A 12,296-nucleotide genomic window follows, 5' to 3' on the forward strand; every position below is an offset into this window, starting at 1 on the left:
AGGAGAAATTCTGAAATCTAAAATCCTCACATGGGGTGGATCACTTATCAATTTTATTATCCAAAGTTTTTAAACTTGCTGGGTCAGTTTCATCCTGGCCCATCAGAGCACAGTTTTGATCTTGTTCTACAACATCAGTTCATTAGGAGTAGCTAGCTGCCTAGTGTCCTACTGGGAAATTCCTTTCTTCCAAATCCAGAGTGAAACTGACTGCACCAAATTCTCCCAGGGATACAAGCCAGGAATCTGGTCATTTACCTGTTTCTTTTCTAGAAGGTGGTGCTCTGGCTGTTTTCTCTTTCATATTTTGCTTCATTCCAGGGTAGGCCTGGAAGATTCCCAGGGCTGCTGGCAGGGCTAAAGAAAGTGTATATTCTACCTGCCCCATTGGGGTACCAGACCTAAGACTAGACTGTCTGCAGCTGTGGGCACACTTCAAGGTCTCTGTGGATGCCAAGGGTTGACAAGGAGGGCAGTCTAGATTAACTTTACTCCTTGCCCTTTTGAGGGGGAATGGCCATTTCCTTCAGGTCCTTTTCATATTGCCTGGGTCGAGCACTCAAGTAGATCCCCCACAGCTGCACCCCATCTTTGGCTGTGTGGACATTGGAGGTTTCAAAGGATACTTCAGTCTCAGCCCCCTGCTCTGGGTGAGGAAACCTAGCAGTTGACTGCTCTGTCTCTAATGCCAATCTGTCTTTGATGGGGAGCCACCACTTGAAAGGGCTGGGGCATGGCTCACTGGGAGAGCATTGCCCTTGCTTATATGAGGCCCTAGTCTAATGCTGACTCCTAGTGGCCCAACTAAAGCATTCATTTTCCGTCACAGGACTAGGTGCAAGCCAGGTCCTCTCAGTCCACACAGTCCTTTGTTTTACAAATCTTGATTGATTTACATCACACAGCAGTTGCCCCAGATTTAAATATCTTTCCTTGCTTCTTCCTTTTTATAACTCTCACTGCACCTGAAAAGTTTGAGTTCCCAAAATCCTGAGCCCTCTCCTCAGTCTTAATAAAAGCTGAATCTCAGACTAAACAGAGCAAGAACCCCAAAGATGAGTCCTATTGTAATCGTGGCTTAAAGGAGGAAACGCCAATGAAAAAATCAGAAGGGTGAGTGTAACCAGTATTTTCTCGACATTAGAGTTAAGTTCAATACACTGAGACATAAAATACATTCGGGTGTTTCTCCATGAAATTGAAGTATCAAAAACACTTCTGAACATTATCTATGAAGCAAATATCACCCTGATACCAAAAGCAGACAGAGATACCACAAATAAAGAGAATTACAGGCTGAGATCCCTGATGAACACAGATGCAAAGATCATAACAAACTATTAGCAAATATAATAAAACGACTCATCAAAAAGATCATACACCGCTCATTCCAACCAGGTACAGCCCACCCCCAGTGCCTGGGACTCTCTCTGGGCATGCACAGCTAGCTCGATCTCATAGAACAGCTGGTTTTTTCCCCTGATCTGCGCAGGACGGGAACTGAGCCCCACCTCTCGGCAACAAAGCTGAACGTCTTCGGGTACTCTCTCCTCATTCCAACCAGGTACAGCCCGCCCCCAGGGCCTGGGACTCTCTCTGGGCATGCGCAGCTAGCTCGATCCCCTAGAACAGCCGTTTTTTCCCCCTGATCTGCACGGGACCAGCGCAGGGCCCCTTTCCGGAGCTGCGGCCGGAATATTCTCCCACTACATATGCCCTAGGAACCATAAGCTACCTTCTTAGATGGAATCTTCTCTATTTTACCTCAGCCACTAGAAACATAGTAGCCAATAACTCATAAGCCTATCTCAACTCACACTGCATATCAAGCAGAATAGCAACAGTGAATGTGAAGGACTAAACCACACTGGTCACAATGGTAAAGCAACGCAAAAGCCCACCAAACTTTCTTATTGAAGAGGCTAGCTCAGAAGACACCAAAAGTATTGTAGTGTTAGACAACCTCTCTGACAAGGAATTCAGAAGGGAGCTACTTAGGATGCTTAGCAAACTACAAGAAACAATGGAAAGCAATGCCAGTAAAAGACAAGAGGATTTGAAGGCAGAAATGAGGAAAATGAAATCGGAAATGTCAGACCTGAAAAATCTCGTAGGCGATTTGAAAAACTCAGTGGAAGGCCTCAGCTGCAGAGTCACAGCGGCTGAGAACAGAATCAGTGAGCTCGAAGATGAAGTTCAGAGACTCTCCAGAAAAGAGCAGAAATTGGAAAAGAAACTCACAGTTCGGGAACAGATGGCAAGATAAGATCGTGATGAAGCCAAGAGGGGTAACATAAGAATTATTGGAGTCCTAGAGGGACAGGAAGAAAACTTTGATGAAGAAGAAACTGTCAAAGACATCATTGCTACAACGTTTCCAGAGCTGAAGAAAACTTGTGACCACATTCAGGAGCCCGAAGGGTACCAGCTAGAAGAAATCCGAATAAAAATACCCCAAGACACATCCTGATCAAAATGACCAAAACCTTAGACAGAGACAACATTCTGAAAGCAGCAAGATCGAAGAAAGAAATCTCTTACAAAGGATCATCCTTAAAATTCACAGCTGATTTTTCTGATGAAACCCTCATGGCCCCAAAACAGTGGTGGTACATAGTGAAAAAACTCAATGAAATAAATGCCTCTCCAAAAATACTTTACTCAGCGAGACTCTCATTCATAATAGAAGGAACAACACATAGTTTCACAGACAAACAACAACTCAGGAACTTCATAGACTCAAAACCATGGTTACAAGAACAGCTAAATGGGCTATTTTCAGGCAAGAAAGGCCCCTCAAATACACCAAATTTCAACAGAACAATGGGACAAAATCCCATAACAATAATCTCTCTCAATGTCAATGGGCTAAACGCACCAATTAAAAGACATAGAGTGGCAGGATGGATTAGAAAATTGAACCCAACATTCTGCTGCCTGCAAGAAACGCATCTCAATAGTCAAAGCAAACACAGACTCAGAGTCAAAGGCTGGAAAACAATCCTACAGGCAAACAGCTCCCATAAAAAAGCTGGGGTAGCCATCCTAACATCAGACCACATCGATTTCAGAGTGAAGAAGGTCATAAGAGACAGTGAAGGCCATTTCTTATTGATCAAAGGATCTGTACAACAGGAAGAACTTACAATAATAAATGTATATGCACCTAATGAGAGACCAGCAAAGTACTTAAAACAACTATTCATAGATTGGGAAAAAGATATCAATAGCAACACAATACTAGTGCGAGACTTCAACACCGCTTTGTCACCTCTTGATAGATCAACCAGACTCAAGCTTAGCAAGGACATACTTCATCTGAGGGAAACAATGGAAGAAAGGGACTTAGTAGATATATACAGGACACTTCATCCTCAAAAAGCTGAATAAACATTCTTCACAAGCGTACATGGAACATTCTCCAAGATAGACCACATGCTGAGCCACAAAACATGCCTCCATAAAATTAAGAAGATAGAGATTGTATCAACAATCTTCTCAGACCATAATGCGCTGAAATTAAAAGTAAATCAGACACAAAAACAGAAAACTAAATCAAAAACCAGGAAATTAAACAGTGCGCTATTGAACAACAAGTGGCTTAGAGAGGAAATCAAAAGATTCCTAGAAACGGATGAAAATGAGAACACGAGTTACCAAAACTTATGGGACACAGCAAAAGCTGTGTTAAGAGGAAAGTTTATAACTCTACAAGCATTCCTCAGGAAGGAGGAGCGAGCACACATAAGTAACCTAACCTCACAGCTTAAGAGCTTGGAGAAAGACCAACAAAAGGAGCACGACCCAAACAGGACAAAGGAAATAACAAAACTCAGAGCAGAGATTAACGAGATGGAAACCCAAAAAACAATCTGAAAGATCAATGAAACCAAGAGCTGGTTCTTCGAGAAAATTAACAAGATCGATAAGCCTCTAGCAAAACTCACAAAGAAAGGGAGAGAGAAAACCCTAATAAACCAAATCAGAAATGAAAAGGGGGTCATTACAACAGAAACTACAGAAATTCAAAGGATCCTCAGGGAGTACTTTGAGAAGCTTTATGCCACGAAACATCAAAACCTCGAGGAAATGGATAAATTCCTAGACTCCTACAGACTCCCAAGGCTGAAACAAGAAGACCTGGAATACCTGAACAGACCTATCACCATCAAGGAAATTGAAATGGTAATAAAAAGTCTCCCCAAGCACAAAAGTCCTGGCCCGGATGGATTCACTAGTGAATTCTTCCAAATCTTTAAAGAGGAATTACTCCCAATCCTCTTTAAGCTTTTCCATGAAATTGAAATATCAAGAACACTTCAAAACAGTTTCTACAAAGCAAATATCACACTGATACCAAAAGCAGACAGAGATACCACAAAGAAAGAGAATTACAGACCGATATCCCTGATGAACACAGATGTAAAGATCTTCAACAAACTACTAGCAAATAGAATCCAACTACTCATCAAAAGGATCATACACCATGACCAAGTAGGATTCATCCTAGGGATGCAAGGATGGTTTAACATTCGGAAATCAATCAACATAATCCATCATATCAACATAAGAAAAGATAAAAAGCATATGATCATATCAATAGAGGCAGAGAAAGCATTTGACAAGATCCAGCATCCGTTTATGATGAATACCCTAGCCAAAATGGGTATAGAGGGGACTTTCCTCAACATAGTTAAAGCCATCTACCACAAGCCTACAGCAAGCATCATCCTCAATGGGGAAAAACTGAGAGCCTTCCCACTAAGATCAGGGACGAGACAAGGATGCCCACTATCTCCACTGCTGTTCAATATAGTACTGGAAGTACTTGCAATAGCGATTAGGCAAGAAAAAGATATTAAGGGCATTCAGGTAGGAAAGGAAGAAATCAAGCTCTCACTATTCACAGATGATATGATACTATACTTAGAGAACCCAATAACCTCCACCAAAAAAACTCCTAGAAACAATAGACTTGTATAGTAAAGTTGCAGGCTATAAAATCAATACCCAAAAGTCCATGGCTTTTCTATACACAAACAGTGAGAGAGAAGAAAGCTACGTGAAAAAAACAATCCCGTTCACAATTGTGCCCCAGAAAATCAAGTACCTAGGAATCAGCTTAACTAAGGAAGTAAAGGACCTGTACAAAGAAAACTACAAAACGCTACTTCAGGAAATAAACGAGGACATGAGGAAATGGAAATATATCCCCTGCTCATGGGTCGGGAGATTTAACATTGTCAAAATGGTAATACTACCGAAAGCATTGTATAAATTCAATGCAATCCCTATAAGGATATCCATGACATTCTTCAAAGAAATGGAGCAAACACTCCTGAAATTTATATGGAACAATAAGCCCCCACGAAGAGCTAAAACAATTCTTGGGAAAAAGAAAATGGGAGGAATCAACCTCCCGAACTTCAAACTCTACTACAAAGCAGTAATAATTAAAACAGCATGGTACTGGAACAAAGGCAGAACTGCAGACCAATGGAACAGGGTTGAATACACTGACATCTCCCCTCAATCATATGATCATCTAATCTTTGATAAAGGTGCAAGTAATGTGAAGTGGAGTAAGGAAAGCCTCTTTAACAAATTGTGCTGGCATCACTGGACGGCCACATGCAAAAAAAATGGGCTCAGAACTCTGCCTAACACCATGTACAAAAGTAAGACCAAAATGGATTAAAGACGTCCACATCAGACCAGAAACCATAAGGTACATTGAAGACAAAGTTGGCAAAACCCTCCATGACATTGAAGCTAATGGTATCTTCAAATATACCACGCCACTGGCCGAGCAAGTGAAAACAGAGATAGATAAATAGGACTATCTTAAACTAAGAAGCTTCTGCACCTCCAAAGAAACAGTGACCAAAATACAAAGACAGTCTACAGAATGGGAAAGGATATTCTCCGAATACACATCTGACAAGGGGTTGATATCAAGGATATACAAAATACTGGTTGAACTCCACAAGAAGAAAACATCCAACCCCATCCAAAAATGGGGCAATGAAATGAACAGAAACTTTCTCAGAGAAATCCAAATGGCAAAAAAAGCACATGAGAAAATGCTCTACATCATTAATCATCAGGGAGATGCAGATCAAAACCACAATGAGATACCATCTCACACCTCAGAGACTGGCCCACATCCAAAAGAACAAAAGTAACTGATGCTGGCTCGGATGTGGCGAGAAAGGGACACTCCTTCACTGTTGGTGGAAATGTCGACTGGTTCAGCCCTTCTGGAAAACAGTATGGACGATTCTCAAAAAATTAGAAATTGAGCTCCCATTTGACCCAGCAATACCACTCCTGGGAATATATCCCAGAGAGGCAAAAATGTATAGTCGAAGTGACATCTGCACTTGTTTGTTCATTGCAGCACTCTTTACAATAGCCAGAAACTGGAAGAAACCTGAGTGCCCAAGAACAAATGACTGGTTAAAGAAACTTTGGTACATATACACAATGGAGTACTATGTAGCTGTTAGAAAAGATGAAGTCATGAAATTTATATACAAGTGGTACAACATGAAAAGTATCATGCTAAGCGAAATGAGTCAGAAAGAGAGGGATAGACATAGAAAGATTGCATTCATCTGGGGAATATAAAGTAACAAAATATGAGATTAATACCCAAGAATAGCTGAGATCAGCACCAGGAGGATTACTCCATAGGTTAGAGGCCAGCCGGGCATTCTAGGGGAAAGGGCAGCTCAGATAGAGAAGGGAGCACCAAATAAAGGGTATTTGGAGGATCCTCCCAGGAGGGGAGATGCATGTCGAAAGTAGACTATGGACTGAACATGTTTGCCACTCAATGCCTCTTTTGCAGACCACAACACCCAAAAGGAGAGAGAGAACACAGGGGATTGCCCTGCCACAGAGACGGGGGGATGGGGGGATGGGGGTGGGAGGGATATTATCCATGGTGGTGGAAAATGGGCACTGGTGGAGGGATGGGTATCTGATCATTGTATAATTGAAACCAAAGCACAAAAAATTGTAAATCTACAACTTTAAAAAAAATAAAATAAAATAAAGGGGAAAAAAAAAAAAAAAAAAGAAAGAGAGGGATAGACATAGAAAGATTGCATTCATCTGGGGAATATAAAGTAACAAAATATGAGATTAATACCCAAGAATAGCTGAGATCAGCACCAGGAGGATTACTCCATAGGTTAGAGGCCAGCCGGGCATTCTAGGGGAAAGGGCAGCTCAGATAGAGAAGGGAGCACCAAATAAAGGGTATTTGGAGGATCCTCCCAGGAGGGGAGATGCATGTCGAAAGTAGACTATGGACTGAACATGTTTGCCACTCAAAGCCTCTTTTGCAGACCACAACACCCAAAAGGAGAGAGAGAACACAAGGGATTGCCCTGCCACAGAGGCAGGGTGGGATGGAAGGGATGGGAGTGGGAGGGATATTATCCTTGGTAGTGGAAAATTGGCATTGGTGGAGGGATGGGTATTTGATCATTGTGTAATCGGAACCCAAGCACAAAAACTTGTAAATCTACAACTGTACCTCATGGTGTTTCACTAAAAATAAATAAATAAATAAAATGATAATAAATTCAAAAAAAAAAGATCATACACCGTGACCAAGTAGCATTCACCCCAGGGATGCAAGGATGGTTTAACATTCGGAAATCGATCAATATAATCCATTATATCAACAAAAGAAAAGATAAAAACTATATGATCATATCAATAGACTCAGAAAAAGCATTTGGCAAGATCCAGCACCCGTTTATGATGAAAACTCTCAGCAAAATAAGCACCCAAGGAACTTTCCTCAATATAGTAAAAGTCATCTACCACAAGCCCATGGCAAGTATCATTCTCAATGGGGAAAATCTAAAAGCCTTCCCTCTAAGATCGGGCACAAGACAAGGTTGCCCACTTACGCCACTCCTTTTCAATATAGTATTTGAAGTCTGGGCCATTGCAGTTAAGCAAGAGATAGGTATCAAGGGAATACAGACAGGAAAGGAAGAGATCAAACTATCACTATTTGCAGATGATACTATACGTAGAAAACCTAAAGATTCTACAGAAAAACTTCTAGAAAGAATAGGTCGGTTTAGTAAAGTGGCAGTCTACAAAATCAACACCCAAAAGTCCATGGCTTTCTTATATACAAATAATGAAAGAGAAAAAAATAGACATTAAAAAAAACAATCCAGTTCACAATAGTATCTCAGAAAATCAAGTACCTCAGAATCAGCTTAACCAAAGAGTTGAAGAACTATACAAGGAAAATTACAAAACACTACTTCAAAAAATAAAAGAGGACACTAGGAAATGGAGACATATACTCTGCTCATGGATAGGGAGGATTAACATTATCAAAATGGTAATACTGCCCAAAGTACTATAAAAATTCAATGCGGTTAATAACAGGATACCCATGACATTTTTCAAAGAAATAGGCAAAAAACTCCTGAAATTCATATGGAACAATAAACCCCCCCTCCCACGAACAGCTAAAAAAATCCTAGGAAAATAGAAGATGGGTGGCATCACACTCCTCAACTTCAAATTGTACTATAAAGCAGTAGCAATTAAAACAGCATGGTACTGGGCTAGAAACAGACCTGCAGACCAATGGAACAGAGTTGAATATTCTATTACAAACCCCCAAATATATTGATGTAGGCAGGTAGATAGGGAAAGGTTCTTTGCAATGAAACAAAGTTTCATGGAAGAAGAATTCTAGTAATGACCCACCTTGTGGATACAGAAAACAAAGGCCTGATAAGACCATCCAAGACCATCCGCAGACCCTGAGGATATAGGCCTCCTCCCCATGAAATTCCTCTTTTTGGACCTCCTCTATAAACTGATTAACTTTAGTGATTCAGCCCAAAGAAGACCATCACCACTCCCAACCTCCCTGGTAACCTCCTTAGCAATGGACTTTTACCTGGGAAGAAGCTTCACGTGGGGGCAGGCTGGAGAAACTCTATAAAGGCCACCTTGAACAAAGGAAGGGCATGCATATGCTGCCCGAGCTCATGTGCTACTTGCGCCCACGTGGCCGAGCATGTGGTGCCTGAGCACATGTGTCGCCCAAATCTCCCCTATTGAGATGTCTACTTTCATGCTTCCGTGTCTAACGCTAGCATGTGTGTAGGGGCTCTCTCCGCCCTTGGAGAAGCCAGTGTTCTCTCTTGAGTATGTTACTCTCTCTCACTCTCTCTCCCTCCATACCTAAAATTCCTCCAAATAAAACCTATTTGTTTCACTGCTTGTCTACTCCTGAAATTCCTTTCTGCGAGGCGAGACAAGAACCCAGTAACCCTGGGTCCCGGGTGGCAGAGGCGGTTGGGGAGAAAGTGACCGTCTTTCTCCTCCTCGCTTCACATAAGTCACCCATGGGGCCCACCGACATCAATATGACCACTTAATCTTTGACAAAGAAGCAAAAAATTTGAAGTGGAACAAGAAAAACCTCTTCAACTAGTGGTGCTGGGAAAACTGCATAGCTACCTGCAAAAAAATGAATGCTGACCTCTGTCTAATGCCAGGCACAAAAGTCAGATCAAATTGCATTAAAGACCTCAATATCAGACATGAATCCATAAGGTACATAGAGGAAAATGTAGGCAGAACTCTCCATGACATTGAAGCTAAAACCATCTTTAAGGATGAAACTGCACTGACCATGCAAGTGAAAGCAAACATAAACAAATGGGACTATATCAAACTAAGAAGCTTCTGCACTTCAAAAGAAACAGTGATCAAAACACAGAAAGAGCCCACAGAATGGGAAAGAATATTTACCCAATACCCATCTAATAAGGGATTAATATCAAGAATATACAAGACACTAGTAGCATTGTACAAGAAAAAACCTCCAACCCCATCAAAAAATGAGGAGAAGAAATGAACAGAAGTTTCCTCAAAAAAGAAATACAAATGGTCAAAAGGCACATGAAAAAAATCTCACACCACAAAGACTGGCACACATTCCAAAGAACAAAAGCAACCAGCGCTGGCGTGGATGTGGGAAAAAAAGGACACTCTTTCACTGTTGGTGGGAATGCCCACTAGTCCAGCCTTTTTGGAAAACAATATGGACAGTCCTTCAAAAACTAGAAATTGAGCTTCCATATGACCCCACAATACCACTTCTGGGAATATATCCCAAGGATGCAAAAAAGCACAGTAGAAATGACATCTGTACCAATATGTTCATTGCAGCACTGTTCACAATAGCCAAAATCTGGAAACAACCCAAGTGCCCTAGAACAGATGACTGGTTAAAAAAACTTTGATACATCTACACAATGGAGTACTATACAGCTGTCAGGAGAGATGAAGTCATGAACTTTCCTTACAAATGGATAGACATGGAGAGTATCATGCTAAGTGAAATGAGTCAGAAAGAGAGGGACAGGCATAGAAGGACTGCGCTTATGTGTGGAGTATAAAACAACATAACATGAGGCTGACACCTTAGGATAGTAGATAAACATGACAGATAGATTGCTCCATAGCTGGAAGCCTGCTTCATGAGAAAAGGGGAGAAGGCAGCTGGAAAAGAGAAGGAATCACTAAGAAAAAGATGGCTTGAGGAATCGGTCGGGATGGGAGATGTGTGCAGAAAGTAGATAAAGGACCAAACATGATAACCTCTCAGGGTCTGTACTGCAAATCATAATGCCCAAAAGTAGAGAGAAATTATGGAGAATCATGTCTGCCATGGAGACAGGGGGAGGGTGGAAAAGGGGGGGGTATACCGTGGATACTGGTGGTGGGGAGTGTGCACTGGTGGAGGGATGGGTATTTGATTATTGTGTGATTGTAACCCAAACATGAAAGCTTGTAACTATCTCATGGTGATTATATAAAATTTTAAAAAATACATCAGGGTGTAGAATTCTCTCAGAAGATTCTTATTCTGGAATACTTCTTGGTTGTTCCACTTGTTTGAGGGAGAACAATGATGTGGTGTTGCTCAGGGGTTGAGAGAATGTCTTCATCCTCACATGAGTGTATCCTGAGTTCGATCCCCATTACTACCAGAAAAATAAAAACCATAAAATTAATTTGTTAGAATCTTATAAAAGAAAATTGACCTCTAGTTTACTTTCAGTGGTATATTTTATTCACAGAAATCTGGAAAGATCCTCTTGAGAGACCATGTCAAAATATGGAAATTTCTCTCAACCCAACAAGTGTAAGAAAACTGCAGCAGCAGGCAGGTAAGGGAAACGCTTGAGATGCAGGTTGAAGTTGATAAAAGGAAAGTCATGGGATGTCACGGGCTTGAAGTCAAACAGTTTCAAGCAGGACCAGAGTAAGAGATTGAGGAGCCTGTGGTATCACATTTAAGGAGTCCTCAGTCTCGGGGTCACGCAAGAACATATGGACCTGGAAGCAAAACTTCCTTGCACATCCCCATTTGTCTCAGCCTCTCTCTGGGCTCTGGAGTGTGGTCCCTGCTCTCTGTAGCCACCCAGAGCCTAGTGGAGTTAACTAACTTTCTTTGCACCTCATTTACCATAAGATGGGTTGATCCTGGCTGCCTACCCCCCAAAATTTTGTGTTAGAATTCGGGGAGTTATATCAAGCAAATGACCTGATAAATGATGGGTGCAAATTAAAATTAGATTTTTTAAAGCCTCATTCCCTTCTGTCCCCCTTTAAATAAAGAGGTGTTAGGGGGAAATTCTGTATGTAATAAACCATGTTTTGCAGCAGTAGGACTTTGAAGTCAGCATTAAAATTTTGAGTTTGAAGAACGACAGGGATGAAAATATAAACTTGAAGTGGCAAGCCCATTATGAAATGAAAATGGATAAAGGAGGTCTGAGAGCTAATGTTCAGAAACCCTAGCAATAAGAAGTCAAATATTAAAACATTCATGCAAAAGAGACAGAAAATAAAGGGTCAATGATTTTAGAGTTTTGGAGTGGTATTCAGATTCCCAGGGTAAATGCATACTTATCTCTGTCAACTATTGCTGGATGAAGAGAATTGAATGCTTCTTATGGCAGTATGGGAGCAATTGTGATGTGATTCATATCAGTAACAACAATAAAAGGAAGAGAATAAAAGTCAACTGGAGGGAGATCAGCATAGAGCAGACACACATATGTGCTAAAAATCATGTTCAGTTGGACAAGGCCAAAAGCCACTGTCTTTAAGCAATGGTATGGCACAAGACTCAGTGTAGGAACACAATAAAAGTTGTAAAATGCAACTCATACTGCATTTATTATGAATGTGCATGTATACAAAATATATATTATTTTCTTTACTCCTGA

Source organism: Sorex fumeus, unplaced genomic scaffold (genome assembly GCF_029834395.1).
Source record: "Sorex fumeus unplaced genomic scaffold, SorFum_2.1 ptg000064l, whole genome shotgun sequence".
Classification (NCBI taxonomy): Eukaryota; Metazoa; Chordata; class Mammalia; order Eulipotyphla; family Soricidae; genus Sorex; species Sorex fumeus.